Here is a 17073-nt window from a genome sequence, read left to right on the forward strand (position 1 = left end):
TGTTTAATGTCTGGCTTAAGACAGGAAAGTAGATTCTTATGTCTGCTTCCATATGAAAAACTGAGGCTATGTGACATATGTCATGTAGCTTCTGGAAACTTCCACCATTCACTCCTGAGAGAATAAGAGTGAAAAGGCCAATAACGTCTTGGTATGATTAGGAAAAAGGTTTTGACCTCATTAGCCTCCTTTAAGAGTCTTAGAGGCCTCCCAGAGATCCTGGGCTACACCTTAAGAACTACAATTCCAGACTCATGGACCTTCATTTGGTTGGAAATAAGTCAGTAGGGTGACTGCCAGATAACAGAAAATAACCGGCAGCCCCGAGGGGCTCAGTGGTATAGCGCCTGCCTTCAGCCCAGGGCGTGATCCTGGAGGCCCGGGATCGAGTCCCATGTCGGGCTCCCTGCATGGAGTCTGCTTCTCCCTTTGCCTGTGTCTCTGTCTCTCTCTCTCTCTTTCTCTCTGTTTCTCTCATGAATAAATAAACAAAATCTTTAAAAAAAAAATAAGGGTGAAAAATTAAGTTGAGGTGAAAGCATATCCTACCCTATTTGGCCATTCCCTATCTCCTAGGAAGGAACTAAGCATTCCTGCCCCAGAAGCAGACAACAATTAGGGACATCCCAAAATTACACACACACATACACACACACACACACACACACACACCAATTTACACAGCTTTGTATTTCTCAAAGGTCTTTTTCAAGCACCATTTTGTTTGATCTCTACCGTAACTCTGTAAGGAAACAAACGCAACTGCTAATCTCCTTTTCCACTCAAGTAAAGAGATGTTTAGAGGCTTTCTCAAGGTCACTCAGTTCCTTCAACGACCACTGAACTCATTCTTTGATTCCCTAAGGCCTTCCCTATGTAAGTTGTCTTCCTTCATTGTGAGGTCAACCCACGTACACAGGGGACCAGTGATAGAAATCATGGATAGAAAGTGATTGAAAGCAAATATTTAAGCTTCCTTCTATTATAGTGACTCACAGATGTACCAGCGTATTCTCTTTTCTGATTCTTTAGCAAACAAAGAAAAATAGTTAATATATGCAGAAGGATCAACTAGATCCTTGGGTTGGTACTATTAAAAAGTGGTACTATTAAAAGCATGTCTACAGTGAGAAGAAAATTCACGATTCATTACCAGGACCAGTCGCAGCAGATGAAACAAATGTTATCCACAAGCCAAGTCACTAAACTTTTAAAATACCCAAAGAACATTAGGAAGACCTTGCATGGATTCTTTTCAAAGTGTTCTGGTGCTACGAAAGGGCACTGTGGATTGAGTGCTGACAGGCTGGCTTATCTCTGGTTTTTACTGGACTATCTCATGATTTCTACCATAACTGTGAGAAAACCAGCATCCTTTAAGTAACTACTCTCATCCTACCATCTGCTGAGAGAAAGACCACATTTCTTCAGGTAAAATTGCTTCAGCAGGCTAGGCTGATTTTGTTCTATTACAGATTGCAATCTTATTAACATTCTACACTGAGTGTTGACTTATATCCTTGTATTCATTCTTTCCTTTGAAAATTGGGCCTGTCATTAGAAACTACAAATACCCACCATTTGCTTCGACGTGGATGGAACTGGAGGGTATTATGCTGAGTGAAATAAGTCAATCAGAGAAGGACAAACATTATATGGTCTCATTCATTTGGGGAATATAAAAAATAGTGAAAGGGAATAAAGGGGAAAGGAGAAAAAATGAGTGGGAAATATCAGAAAGGGAGACAGAACATGAGAGACTCCTAACTCTGGGAAACGAACTAGGGGTGGTGGAAGGGGAGGTGGGGGGGGTGGGGGTGACTGGGTGGCGGGCACTGAGGTGGGCACTTGACGGGATGAGCACTGGGTGTTATTCTGTATGTTGGCAAATTGAACACCAATAAAAAATAAATTTATTAAATAAAAAAGAAAAAAAAAAGAAAATTGGGCCTGCACAGTGTGGCCACGTAGTTTCAAAGAACCATTCTGACACTAGCTTTTTTGTTTTGAATTGTAGTAAAGTGCACATCACCTAAAATGTACCATCTTAACAATATTTAAGTAGGCAGTCCAGTAGTGTTGCACACATTCACATTGTGGTGCAACCAACCTCCAGAACTCTTTTCATCTTCTCCCTAAACAACAACCCTTAATTTCTCCATCACCCCCAATGCCTGGCAACTACCTTTATACTTTCTGTCTCTATGAATTTCACTACTTTAAGTACCTCATATAAGTGGAATCATACAATATTTGTTATCTTGTGCCTGGTCTGGTTTTTTAGCATGATGCCCTCAAGGTTCATCTATGTTGTGGCATGTGTCAGAATTTTATTATTTTTAAAGGCTGAATAGTATTCCACTGTATGGATAGATCACATTTTGTTTATCCATTCATGCATCTGTGTACATTTGGGTTGCTTCCACTTCTTGGCTATTGTGTATAGTACTGCTATGAACATGGGGTCTACAAATAACTCTTTGAGACCTTGCTTTCAATTCTTTTGACTCAACAGTAGCTTTTGATGGAATGGATTAGTAGTGTAAGGCAGAGGCCCAGGAGGCCCCAAAATACCCAAGGATCACAGAATTCCTCTAGCATGACCTTGGCACAGCCTGGTTTTCCAAGGTGACTGCTCATGTGGAAAGTCTGTGACAGATGAGCTGTTTTAAATGAAGGCTCAGTTTGGGGAGTTCCATCTACTTGAAAATATGTTCTATGTGGTTTTATACTGTGAAATTTCTTCCCAAATAAAGCAACCTTCATGGCAAATAGGATTGAAAAACATGTATGCTAGAATTTTTATGCCATGTAAAAATTTTTCCTGTGCCTTTATAAAAAGAAATAATTTATTTCCTTGTTCCTTTCTTTGAAGAATTTAAATTCTGTTCCATGGCTCCAACCTGTAGCACATCTAAAATGGGTTATAATTGATATTCTTTGAGAATGTGTAATTAGAATGGTTTCAGTCAAATGCTTTTTGGGATGTGTAAATAATTTTACTGGGTTTTCTGATTATGATTTTGAGTCAGCTAAGTCTTTACCTCTCAGCAATCCTCCCCATCCCCCATGCTAATTCAGACTTGCTTTAATTATTTTTGTGTCCCTATATGTTCATACAACTCTTTCTTAGTCTCTTTCTGAAAACATCTATTACATATTCAAAAGTGGCTTGCATGTGTTTTCTCTTATTTGCAACTGCTAAATGAAAATGTTAATGAGAGATCCCTTTGGCTCTCTCATGAATTATCTACCTTGTTTTTCTACAGCAACTTTCTCCTTAATCCTCAGCATCTTGGCAGCGGGGCAGTTTTAGGGAAGGAGGGAACTCTAATTATCATGCTTGGTATGGGGATAAGTTACCAGCGGTTTTTGAATTATTCCTAAACAATTTTTCTTCTTTTTCCTGCCCACCCTTCCTGTCTCACTGCCTCTCGGAACGCGGAACGTGGATCTGCCCATCCATCTGGAAAAATGTTATCTCGGCACCATGGGACACTGATGATGTGGGTGAGTCCTGAAATAATGTTTAAGTTGTTGGTTTCTCTCTTTGTGGAAGAAGAAAACTGCCAAATGAAATTATTTGATGGGGAAATACCTTCAGCATCCCATTGCCCATATGCATGTACCCTGTGTGTGCCTTTATAACTAAAGGTTATAAAGTTAGTCTTCCTGCGTTAAAGAGGGAGAAAACATGATGTGTATTATGAGGAGCACCCAAATTCAAATGAAACAAGGAAGAATCATATGCAGTGACAAAAGTTGATACTTACATTTTTGCTGTTGCTATTCTTTTTGGAGGGGGTTAATATAATCTTGAATAATAGCTCTTTATAACAAAGCAATTCAAAAATATCTCACATGGTTTGAAATGGAGTTTTCTAAGGCTCCTGCCCAGTTGTCTCTATAAATCACACACCTCAAGTATTCACTGGTACCAATTGTGTCATATACAAACATATTTATTTTTGTGGTGCTGACATTTCTAATATAAACGCATTGGAAAACAACCCAGTGGAAATTGTTCATTGTTGATGTATTTACATTAAATGATTGATGAATCTTGACGTGAAAACTTCCCACTTCAGTAGTTCTTAGTAGACGGACAAAAACAAGGTAGAAAAACTGTTAAATATCGAACTTGTTGTTCTAAAACTGGACGGTAAGGATATAACAGGCACTCAGCTATGCTGCATGCAGGACCAGGGTTGAGAGAGAGGGTTTAAGTCTGTTGGTGGATTTCTTGCTATGGAATGGAGAGTAAAAAGCAGGCAGATTTTAAATACAAAAATTGGATTTTTAAATACTTTTTTTTTCTAGTTCTCAAGCACGTGGGAAGCTGGATTCCGAGAAGAGTCTTTAATTAGCATGATATTATAGAAGTGGCTGGCCCAGTAGCTTCTATATATTTCTTAAAGTACTTAGCATGGCCGATTCCCGGGAAAAATAAATTAGTTGAGGTTCACCTTCATTGGAAAATCATTGTCTTGGCTATCAATTCCACTTTCATACTGAGTCTCCCACTAAGCAGATTTCAAACTGCCATGTCATTGTCGTAGTCAGTTGAAGTAGCAGGATTTCACTTGCTGGGAGCAAACACATTTGTTGTTGCAATCTGTTATTTCTGAAATTTCTAAAATTATATTGAGTGTTAGCATGAAATTTGGCATCCAGGTTTGTAAGATTTTCTATTCTGGTGTAAGTAATTTCTGAATCTTTATCTTAGATGATTTACTTGCCCATAAATATCCTTAGGAATATGTGTCATTTGAGTTTAATCTGTGAGCTGTGAGTAGTTGATTTGACACAATTACCACCTAATCATCTGTTTTGCCTATTGGGTTATGTTATGATTCTTTGCTCCATATTAAAACCTCCTTCCAGGGATGGCTCCTGGGTGGCTCAGTTGGTTAAGCATCCAACTCTTGGTTTTGGTTCAGGTCATGATCTCATAGGTCATAAGATCAAGCCCCACATGAGGCTCTGTGCTCAGCAGGGAGTCTGCTTGAGATTCTTTCCCTCTGCCCCTTCTCTCTCTCTCTCTCTTTCTCTCAAATACATTAAAAAAAAAAAACTCCTTCCAGAATTCACATTGTATGTTTTCCTCTTTGTATCTCTCTAGGTTTTTTATCTCCCTCCTTCTCAGAAACAATAACCAGATAGACCATCATCCTTAAAATCTCATTTTCCCTTCCAGTAGTGAATGATCAGTAGCCAGAACCTACTTATTTTAAATTTATCATGGGATAAATCTTGTGAAATCTTTTGTCTGGGACCTTGAAAGCCTTCTGAAGATAAGGCTTTATTTGTGAGAGGCTCTGAAAATCTTCAGAAATCTTTGATCCTAAAAGTAGCGAAGTGCAAACAAGGCTATTTTACTATAATTTTTCACCTGACTCTAGCAGTACATGTGTGTTCTTCACACCAGCCTCTCCCTCTCCTTGTTCTAAGGCCTCCTTCTACTGAGGGACTCTTGACTTGGGGGTCATTCTGGTTTTTGTTGTTGTTGTTGTTGTTCAACTTGGAGGGAGGGAGGGAGATAAGCTGGCTCTGCAGCATAAAGAGTTACTGGTTTGATTAATTAAGGACCATTTTCTAAAACAAAACAAAACAAAAACACATACAAAATAGCTGGCAGCCTTGCACACTGACAGTTCACTCTCCGTTATATGCACAATCACACAATCATCATCTTCTTCACATTAAGCAGCACATTCTGACTTCCTTGTCCCCAAGCACTGGTTTATGTACTTTACATGGGTCCCATTTAACTCTCCAAACAGCCTTATGATACAGGAACAATCTATCATCTAATTTTATGGGTTGAACAGACTGAGGTAAAACTTAACCTGCCAAAAGCCACCAGGGTCATCGATTCATAAAATGTTTTCTCTGGACACCTTGTCTCTTACTCAGTTTAATATACTTTTAGACTCTTCTGTGCCCCTAAAGATGGAATTTTGGTGCATCTCAGACAATAATTTGTCATGTACAACTAAATATGTCTTTTATCTGGCAGTTATATAAAGCTCTTTCATGAGTCAAAAATGACAATTCTGTGGTGGCAGGATCCTGGGGGCAAGAGTGATTATAGTAAAAAACATCTTAGTGGGGTGATTTGCCCTGTGGAAGTGATTTCTGTTTCTAGAGAAGTTGATATCTCTGACAGTATAATCGTATTTTAATAGAACTAAAAGTAGTTTTGGAGGAAAATAAGAGGCTACCTTTTTTCCAAATTCACATAAACCTTGTACCTGCAAACTCCATTTGGATTTCCAACTCTTGTTTTCGAGTGTTATTGAACACCTTGATCTAATCATGAGTACATCTCTAATAGCTAATTTTCCGCTTTATTAGTCAGGGTAATAAGGCCTTCTCAAAATCAGAGAGACATGAAATGCAAAACATTATCTTGGTCAGCTAATTCACCTTGCTTGAATCTTTCAAGGTACTCCGTTGACAATATGGGAGTTAATGGAGCCAAGTATGGAAGGGTTTGGCCAGAATGCTGATGTTTCCAGTTGCTGAAGGTGTGCAGATCCCCGTCCTATCGTATTGGAGTTGTGCAACTGCTTGCTAAGCTCTTTTCATCTTTATTCTATCCTCCATCTGGCTTCTGAGAGACATATCCAAACTACAAATCCCTTGTTTGAAGCACCCTGTGGTTCCATATTGCTTCTCATGGTGTTTTTCCATAGGATTGCCGCACCCTGCTGAATATTGATCACTTGTGTGGGTGACACAGTTAGGGTGTTACTCATAAATCAAGTACTAAAGTTTAAAAGGTATGTTTTCAAGATTTAATTTAAATTCCAGTTAGTTAATGTATAGTGTATTATTAGTTTCAGGGGTAGAATTCAGTGACTCAATGCTTGCATGTAACACCCAGTGCTCATTACAAGTACCCTCCTTAATGCCCATTCCCCTTTTAGTCCATCTCCCACCCATATCCCCTCCAGCTACTCCCTGTTTGTTCCTTAGAGTTAAGAGTCTCTTATGATTTGCCTCCCTCTCTGTTTTTATTTTATTTTCCTTTCCCTTTTTTCATCTGTTTTTTTCTTAAATTCCACATATGAGTGAGATCATATGATAATCATCTTTCTCTGATTGACATATTTCCCTTAGCATAATACCCTCTAGCTCCATCCGCATCATTCCAAGCGGCAAAATTTCATTCTTTTTGATGGCTGAGTAATATTCCAGTGTGTGTGTGTGTGTGTGTGTGTGTGTGTGTGTGTGTGCGTACATCTTTTTTATCCATTCATCAGTTGATGGACATCTGGGCTCTTTCCATATTTTGACTATTGTGGATATTGCTGCTATAAATATTGGGGTGCAGGTGCCCCCCAAATTACTGTTTGCATTCTTTTGATAAATATCTAGTAGTGCAATTTCTAGATCATAGGGTAGTTCTATTTTCAACTTTTTGAGGAACCTCCATACTGTTTTCCAGAGTGGCTGCACCAGTGTGCATTCCTACCAGCAGAGTAAGAGGGTTCCTGTGTCTCCACATGCTCTCCAACATCTGTTGCTTCCTGACTTGTTAATTTTGCCATTCTGCCTGGTGTGAGGTGGTATCTCATCATGATTTTGACTTGTATTTCCCTGATGATGAGTGATGTTGAGCATTTTTTCACGTGTCTGTTGGTCATTTGTATGCCTTCTTTGGATAATGTCTGTTCATGTCTTCTGCGTATATCTTAAATGGATATTTTGTGTTTGGGGTGTTGAGTCTGATTAGTTCTTTATAGATTTTAGATACCAGTCCTTTATCTGAGAAGACATTTGCAAATATCTTCTCTCATTCTGCCAGTTGTCTTTTGGTTTTTGACTCTTTCCTCTGCTGAGCAGAAGCTTCTTATCTTGATGAAGTTCCAATGGTTCATTTCTGCTTTTGTTTCCCTTGCCTCCAGAGATGTGTCTAGTGAGAAGCTCATGCAACAAGGATGAAAGAGGTTGCTACCTGTGTTCTCCTCCAGGGTTTTGATGGATTCCTGTCTCACATTTAGGTCTTTTTTCTATTTTGAGTTTGTGTATGGTGTAAGAAAATAGACCAGTTTCATTCTCCTACATTGGCTGTCCAATTTCCCCAACACCATATCCTGAAGAGAATGTCTTTTTTCCAGAGAATATACTTTCCTGCTTTGTCGAAGATTAGTTGCCCATAGAGTTGAAGGTCCATTTGGGGGTTTTCTATTCTGTTTTTGTGCCAATACCATACTGTCTTGATGATTACAGCTTTGTACTACAGCTTAAAGTTTGGAATTGTGATGCCTCCAGCTTTGGTTTTCTATTTCAACATTACTTAGAATTGTGTGTTTTAGCTCTGTGAAAAATGCTGGTGCTATTTTGATAGGGATTACATTGAGTGTGTAGATTACTTTGGATAATATAGACATTTTAACAATATTTGTTCTCCCAATCCATGAGCATGGGATGTTTTTCCATTTCTTTGTGTCATTTCCAATTTATTTCATAAGTATTCTATAGCTTTCAGAGTAGAAATCATTTGGTTAGGTTTATTCCTAGGTATTTTATGGTTTGTGCATCATAAATGAGATAGATTCCTTGATTTCTCCTTCTGCTGCTTCATTATAGAAATGCACAAAAGGTATATATATTTAAAAGTAAAATAGAATGGTTTCAGGTTTACCTCTAAGGCAACATTGTTTTCACTTGCTCTTATTCTGTATTATTTTTTGTGGGTAGGAGCGGGGTGAGGAGGAAGGATGCCATGGCTGATTAGGTACTGGTGGTTGTGTAAAATCATCAGCCTTGCTTATCGAGCCCATCACCTAACAGTTCCTGGTGTACAGCTAATAATTCTGTTTATCAAGAGTTTCTGTAGCACTTGTGAGTTGTGATTTTATAATTATTAACTTTGTCTATGTAATTTTACTTATGGATAAGTTCTAGGTAAGACAGAAAGCAAGGATAGATGAAGAAAGCTCCAACACTTGTATTATATGTAATGATATTGTGAATATCCTTTCCCATAATGACAATAGTTTATGATTACAAAATAAACAGCAAAATGATGATAAATGTAAAATTTGCAATAGGATAAGTCATATAAATAAAAGGTTAAAATATGTATAGTTCATTTGTTTCAATAACAATAAATAACATTTATTCTTCAATAGTCCATATTTATTTACCTTTTTAATATTGCCCATATAATGAAGGTCTGGAAAAAAGCCTTTTTCAAAATAAAGCAAAATATTTTGAAACATTTTATGTGTTCAAGATTTTTCTTATGCAATGACTGATGTATTGTATAATAGATAATATCATTACTTTTGGCTTGACATAAAGTGTTATCAGTATTGTGCTTGTTCTCCCAAAATGTCTGTGCTGCTCTTTGCTTTAGATCCTCAACAATTTTGGTAGAGGTGAGGAGTTGGAAAAATCTAGAAGTGTAGCTTGCATGGAAAAGTCATCTGTCTTGTCTCTCAGTCTGAAGAGGAAACGTCAAAACTGAAGTTATGATTACTGGCAAATTCTTCCCGGATCTGGTTACTACTGCATTTGCTATTTCACTTGTGACGCCATCCTTGTCACTCCTGCTGTGTTCACTGGTGTGGCCTGCCTTCAGCATCCCAGAAACTCTCATGCATCTGTGATTTTTCTATCTTCTTTCTGACTCCAACTCTTTACCTTATTTTTTATCTAGCACCTCCTGCTTCTCTTTTACATACAGCTCTACAAGAAATCTATCCTGATAACTTTCCTCTCCCCTTACCCTGCTGGATGTAAGAACCCTTCAGACTTGTACCGCGTCCTTCATGTGCCTCCCTCACATCTTTGCTTATTGTGAAGGAGTGATGTGATGGATATGGATTTACCTGCATATCTCTCCTAATGTTTTCTAAAATCAGAAAGAGCTGGGACTTCATTCTCAACAATTTCTTTACGCCTAACACCTAAATTTTGTAGGCCGTCACAGGTTGTGTTTCTTGAGAAGTAGACTGTGAAATGGTTGCCCAACGTGCTTATTCACAAGTACTCCTGAGACCAACACCAAGCAAAAAAGCAGGACTGGGCAGAGGGAGAAGTTGGGCTTGCCTGTGATCCCCACAGAGGCATCAGCCTACCCTATGGGGAGCTCTGGAATGGGGGCAAACTTCAGGTTGTTTTTAGTTAGAGCAAGAAGACACGAGCATTTTTATCCCCACATAGACTGGACATTTGGGACTTTGGCTGCTCCTGGTAGAAGGGGTGACATGAGCAAGGCAATTGTCTTCAGTAGAGACAGTCCCCAAAGAGAACTAAAAGCTGAGGGCTATCCTCTGGCAGTACTTTGAGCGGCTAGAGGATTATTGATTCTTCTCCCTGGAAGGGGATCTAGGCAGCTTACCATTGATAGCCATATGATAAAAAGTCCACCATATGATAAAAATTTATCCTAATATTAGATCCTAAGAATAGGGTGCCATGACTATTTTTGTGAAATTAACCAAAGAGCAGAATGCCTGTGAATTAGGGGAACTGGGGATGAGAGAAGGAAATTAAACAGTGGACAACTTCTATCTGCTCTATTAATAGAAATGGTTTTAATAAAATGGATTTCTCTCTGGACTGTAGCTAATAACAATGTATCATCATTGGTTCATTAATTATAATGATGTACATAATAATATGAGATGGTATTAAGATTGGAAAATGATCTGGTCTACTTGTGAAATCCTATATCATCTTTGCAAATTTTCTAAAAATCTGAAACTATTTCAAAATAAAAATATATGAAACCACACTTTGTATTTTTAATACATATTATTTTTAAATTTTCTACTAAAAATTACTATTGAGTTCCCTGCCACCTAGTTCCATTTATTTCTTTTGTGAAGATAGGATTTATGACACAGAGATGTAAATAACCCAGGATAATACATAATTTCCAATAACACCTATTTTAAATATTTCATATAAAATTAATGCACACATATTTATTTATTATATATCAATTGAGTGTGTTCTTTAGTTGTTGCCATTTTATTGATATGGCTATGACCTGGGTTCATTTTCTAAAAACCTCGTTACTGTAGATATAGGTCAAGATTTAGACCTTAGTGAGTCTATTATTTCATCTTATGGGTAAATATATTCAAAAGATGGGTTTGTAAAAAAAAATAATTAAAAGATTTTTAAAAATGGACTTCTTTCTGAATAAGGAGATATGATTTTTAAAGACCCCTTAAACTTTAAGCCTTCCAACCTTAAAGCAGCAAATGCATTGTTTGTGACTGTTCCAAGTATTTCAACTTCTGCTACTCTTTCTGTAAACACTTATTGCCTCCCCAAAGGGCACATAGCACTGTGGTAGTTGGTGTGGGACCAGAAACAATTTTTAAAAGTCAGATATCAAGATTTCAAACCATTGGTAGATGAGGACATTAAGACAATTGATCATAACACAAAGTAGAAGAAAACTTTGGAATGAGATGTCATATGAGCTGAGCTTTGAAACCTCTGGAGACTTGGGTCCAACTCATCCAGGAAATGTTAGCTTTTACTTTTCTGCCCGAAATAATGTCTCATTCAACTTTTATAGCTCTGCAACCACTGACCTTTATGTAGTGGAAGGAGGAGCACTTTTATCCAAACCTACCATAGCCACCGAAATCAGAATTAGGGCTGTTTCTTTCAGTTTCACTCCTAAAATCCAAATAAAATGATCCCCATGTCTTTTAGGTTTGGTTTCTGTAGGGGAACAATGTCCCCAAACATGGGATGGTATTTCAGTTCCAGGGTTGGGCTCAGAGCCTCTCATAGATCTTGCCTTCTGACATCATGTAATCACTTCCCCAGGCTCACTACAGGCCTCTGTCTTCCATGTGACTCTGAGCCCTGTGCAGGTCGGAGGTGTGCCTCTGCTCATTTCCACTGAATCTGTAAGAAAGCACCTTTGTTCGCTTCTCTCTCTCTCTCTCTCTCCTCTCTCTCTCTCTCTCTCTCTCTCTCAAGGAGAGCTCCTCCTTCCTTTTAGTGGCTTCTGTATATATGGAGTTCCTTTGTTTTCTCTACCTTATCTTTAATTGCCAGGATGATGTCAGCACTGATGAATAAGACATTATGTCTCTCTCTCTCTCAGGGTTTAGTAAAAAGCTGGGGGGTGGGGGGGAATGAAGCATACTGAATTACAATAGCAAAGTTCTAAATTATGCTTATGAGGCAATGTTGATGATAAGGAAGTGGTTAAACATTACTTTGCTTAGAGAGAAATTGTTCTCAGGACCAATACTGAGTGTCAGCAAAATGAAAAACAATTGATTCATCAAGTTCTTTTCTCCCTGCCATACAGAGAATGAGATTATTAGCTAGACAAAGTTATTCTAAAAATCTATTTTAGTCTGTAGCTTTCTTTATCAACCATTTTGTTCCTATCAGTCTTAAGGTATGATTTTTAAAAATTTTAAAACATTACTTACCCATTCTCCTCTTCTGACTCTTCTGAAGTTATTAACTCTGGAGATAAAGAGGGGAGGGCAGAAGGACTGTGAATCTCATGGATCTGTACCAAACCTTCCCTCTAGATTTGACATCCCCTCTCTTGCATCACTCCAGCAGCAGTAGATATGTGGTACCTGGCTCCTCTTTACCTTTTAGACAACAATTTGAATATAAGCTTTACTCTGGAAGACTCTATTACCACATTATCGATGCTGGCTACAAGGGTGGCAGGAGAGATGGAGAAAGTACAGTACTGAGGGGAAAGTGTATAAGTGCATATATTCTATGCTGCAGGACAGGGGCCAGCCCCAACCACACTACCCCCACCCCATTTGAAAAACTAATTGGAAAACTCCTATATTGCAGCAGAAGGGCAACTGCTTTACCATCAATATGAGAAGCTGGTATGAAAATATGTCAAGTTTAATGACTAATTTTACATGAAAACTTCTATCAGTTTTAAAGGTATTGACCAAGGCTATCCTGTCCAATATAATTTGTCCAATTTGCTTAGTCCTTATTTCAGCCAAATGGCTTGAGAACCCAAAGCTCAGTTTCTTTTCTTTATAAAAATTTACCCCTGTCATCAAAAAAGATTATCCACTCCGAAGTATTATTCTTCTTTACCACCCCCCCAATTTTGTTCCTAGAAACCATTTATGGCAGCAGACCAGTAATTTGAATCTAATGCAAAGCTCAAAAAGGGAAAAACAAATCAGCTTGCTTATGGAATATATGAGGCAAACATCAGAGAATATTTGTTTTTCATAATTGTTTTGGTTAAACAGGTGTAAATCCCACTATGTTAGCACGGGATTCGTGTGATAGCGTTAACTGCCTTCATGCCTATATGACCCTGATTCAGCCAGTTTCTTGGACTTTCTGGGGAAGAATTTATGTGAGGTCAATGATTTGTACTTGTTCAAAGGTTACTCTGCCACATAATTCAGCTGTCAGCAGAACTATGTCTTGCCTGGTCCAAGATTTTGTATAAATCTGAAGGGGAAAAAAACAAAAAGAGTCCACAAATCTATTGCCCAGGAAACCGACAGATCCCTGTCAGCTATGTCAGCACAAGTATTTGGGAATTAGGCAAGGGTTCTCCTTGCTGCTGATCTGAACTTTGCATTTGAAGCATTTTTGGATTGGAAGGACAACCCTGAGATAGCACAGAGAGAGCCAAACTAGCAACAGTGGAGGGAGATAGTTGTAGGGAGATAGTGGTGTGTTTATCTGCAGCAAAGAGTGATCACTGAGTTTGGCGGGTTATTTCACAAGGCTTATCTCCTGTAGCTCGAGTCCACTGTGAGGCTCAAGAGTACAGTTAGAGACTATTTTTAACTGTAAGTCCTATGAACCCATAATTAAACATGTGGTTTGTTCAGTTCAGAAGCCCTCCCTCTGCAGATACCCTGAAATATCTGATTAGGGCTTCCTGTATTTCTGCATCATGGTTTGAATGTATTTTGGATGTTTTGTCTTTTGCTAGAGTTCTGGTGCTTTTAAGTCTTTTGTTTGCTTTTTAATAAGTGTATCTCTAATTGGAATGTCATGAAGTATTTCAGACACGGAGAACATTAACCTTGTTAAAATATCTTTACAAGTATCCAGAAAAGATTTGATTCTTTGGGGCACCTGGGTAGCTCAGTGGCTGAGTGTCTGCCTTCTGCTCAGGGCATGATCCCGGTGTCCTGGGATCGAGTCCCACATTGGACTTTGCGCAGGGAGCCTGCTTCTCTCTCTATGTCTCTGCTTCTCTCTCTCTCTCTCTCTCTCTCTCATGAATAAATAATGTATTTTTTTAAAAAAAGAAACAAAGATTTGATTCTTCATACTCACTATACCTTCTTTCCAAATGAAATTACTATTTGCATTGAATTCAGAAACTTATGGCTGTTGACTCTGTAGCAGCAGCAGCATTGCAACTAGTGCTTCTCTGTAGCAAATGTTAATGGTCCTATCCATTGTCAAGGTTTTAATTATTAGAAAGAAAAATTCTTTTCTAGTGGTACTGTAGATTTTGAGGATACATTTTAAAAATGAAAGAAGGGGGGGGGGGATCCCTGGGTGGCTCTGCGGTTTAGCGCCTGCATTCAGCCCAGGGCGTGATCCTGGGGACCCGGGATCGAGTCCCACATCAGGCTCCCTGCATGGGGCCTGCTTCTCCCTCTGCCTGTGTCTCTGCCTCTCTCTCTCTCTCTCTGTGTGTCTGTCATGAATAAATAAATAAAATCTTTAAAAAATAAATAAAAATGAAAGAAGGGATGCCTGGGTGACTTAGTTAAGCATTGGACTCTTGATTCGGCTCAGGTCATGATCTCAGGATCATCAGATTGAGCCTAGCATCAGGCTCTGGGCTCAGCACAGAGTCTGCTTGCAATTCTCTGTCTCTGCCTCTCACCCTGCTCACGCACTTGCTCTCTCTATCTCTCAAATAAATAAAATCTTTTTAAAAAATGAAAGGATGAAAATGCCTTTTTGGTTTTGCTTTCAATTGGTAATTTTTTCCTTTCCTTTTTCAAAAATCACTCCAAACCTTGGACAAGGGGCTCCACCTAGTGTAAGTTTTAGGTTAAAAAAATAGGAGAGAGCTAAAGAAAGGGCAAAAGCTCCTCCTTTTAAAAAGAATGTACTCCTTTATGATAAGAATGCAAGACAAAAGAGTGATATTTCATAAAACACTTTTGTGGTTCAGATGCTTCATGTAACTTAGGTAAATAGAGACATTCTTTCTCATTCCCTCATCGTCCACAAGTTCTTGCTTTTATACCTATTTTTAAAAGGCAAAATTACATTACAGATGTGTGTAAATACAGTTTTAGATTGTAAACATTTTCTTGGCCTATGGTAAATGGATTTAGATCCAATTTTCTGGTGGTGTAACAAAATAAGAATCTTAAATGAAATAGTTGGGGATATCTTCACAGTTAGTAAACCTAGAGCTGCTGCTTGAAATTATACATTCTTTTTGTTTCTTTTGCCTTTTTGCTTTGCTAAACAGGGGCTTCAGTTTTAGATTGACATTTTTATCTAATACTAATCACATTTTTTAACATGTTTGCATTGCATCCAACTTTAAGGTTCAGATTTTCTACTCAGCAACCACTAAGTGGATACTACTCAAAGTGGCTACTGTTGATAATGTAATTGTTTACAACTTTGAAAATATCACTGTGGTGTGATTGATGTTCAGTTTCTTTATTTTTTTTCTCATAGAAGGGTATTTCCAGTGCTTATATCTCTTGCCAGTGAGTTCTAAGAACAGAATGTATGTGTATCTCTAAAGGACTAAACGCTAGACTGAAGTGACACATACAGGAAAATGAGCAAACTGAATGATGAACATTAGTAGCCAGAAGATACAGAGAGTTGAGAAATTCACTTGAGAAAAGTGTCCCCTTAAGCATTTGGATTTGGGGATGTGCAACCTTTGCCCTGGAACTGACCCATCATCCAGCTGGGGTAATATTTCTTGTGTGTCTTGTTACTGAGTAACAACGGCTGTACATATATGATATATTTACTCCTCTTAACACCCTGAGAGCTAGGGACTCTGAGATAAGAAAACAGGCTCATAGAAATCCAGTAGCTTATCAGAATTGTGTCTGGATTTGAACTGAATCTGTTGCTCCACCGTACGTGCTTTTTTCCCCTCTGCATCATATTACTAACCTACATATAAGGCTTATCCTTCATGATACCAACTCTTCTTTACATTTCCAATTAATCACTATTTTTATTCAAGACTCAATCTGTACTAGATTCCAAGGGAGTTATGCTATTGATGTCCTCAAAAAACTTCTAGTTTTTTGTGCTCAGGAGACTGAGCACAAGTGTGTTTTCTAAGATCATAAATTCGCTTGTATATTTAGCTAAGGTGTATGGTATAAATAATAGATGCAATAAGAGTTCTGATTTCTTTTTTTAAAAAGATTATTTATTTATTCATAGACACAGAGAGAGAGAGAGAGGCAGAGACAGGCAGAGGGAGAAGCAGGCTCCATGCAGGGAGCCTGACGTGGGACTCGATCCAGGGTCTACCAGGATCATGCCCTAGGCTGCAGGCCACGCTAAACCGCTGCGCCACCAGGTTTGCCCAAGAGTTCTGATTTCTTAAAGCAAGAGTGCTCCTTTCCACCTGCCCATCTCCAGCAATGAGAACTTTCCTTCTGGGAAGGGGGTGATAGAGTAAGTCAAAGCTGTATTATCTGAGAACAGTAGCTGAGGTTGATACTCCTTCTAGACCTTAAAAATTATTGAGGATCCACAAAGAGCTTTTGCTTAAGTAAGCTGTACCTATTGGTATTAAACATTTTAGAAATCAAAACCAATAATATTAAAAATATGTATTAATCCAATTAAAAATATTATAAACCCATTATATGTTAACATAAATGACATACTTTATATGAAAAAAAATATGTTTTCCAAAACAAAACAACGTAGTGAAAGGAGTAACATTGCTTTACATTTTTTTCAAATCTCTTTAATGTCTGATGTCGACTAGAAGACAACTGGAGTCTCATCTGTGTCTGCGTTCAGTTTGTGGCCATACATTTCAGTTGAAACACAGCAAGAAAATTCAGCTTTACACCAAAATATTATTGGAAAAAAGAGGAACAT

General features: G+C 38.2%; 1 protein-coding gene across 1 annotated transcript in view; it reads left to right on the top strand.

Moving 5' to 3' along the window:
• Nucleotides 1-3418: 3418 nt before the first annotated feature.
• EPB41L3 (erythrocyte membrane protein band 4.1 like 3) overlaps nt 3419-17073 on the top strand; it is a 206301-nt gene continuing 192646 nt past the window's right edge. Inside the window, exon 1 of the mRNA XM_041751335.1 lies at nt 3419-3510. The gene's annotated coding sequence lies outside the window, so the exon portion shown is untranslated. The remainder of the gene's footprint in view (nt 3511-17073) is intronic.

Source organism: Vulpes lagopus, chromosome 1 (genome assembly GCF_018345385.1).
Source record: "Vulpes lagopus strain Blue_001 chromosome 1, ASM1834538v1, whole genome shotgun sequence".
NCBI classification, from domain to species: Eukaryota; Metazoa; Chordata; class Mammalia; order Carnivora; family Canidae; genus Vulpes; species Vulpes lagopus.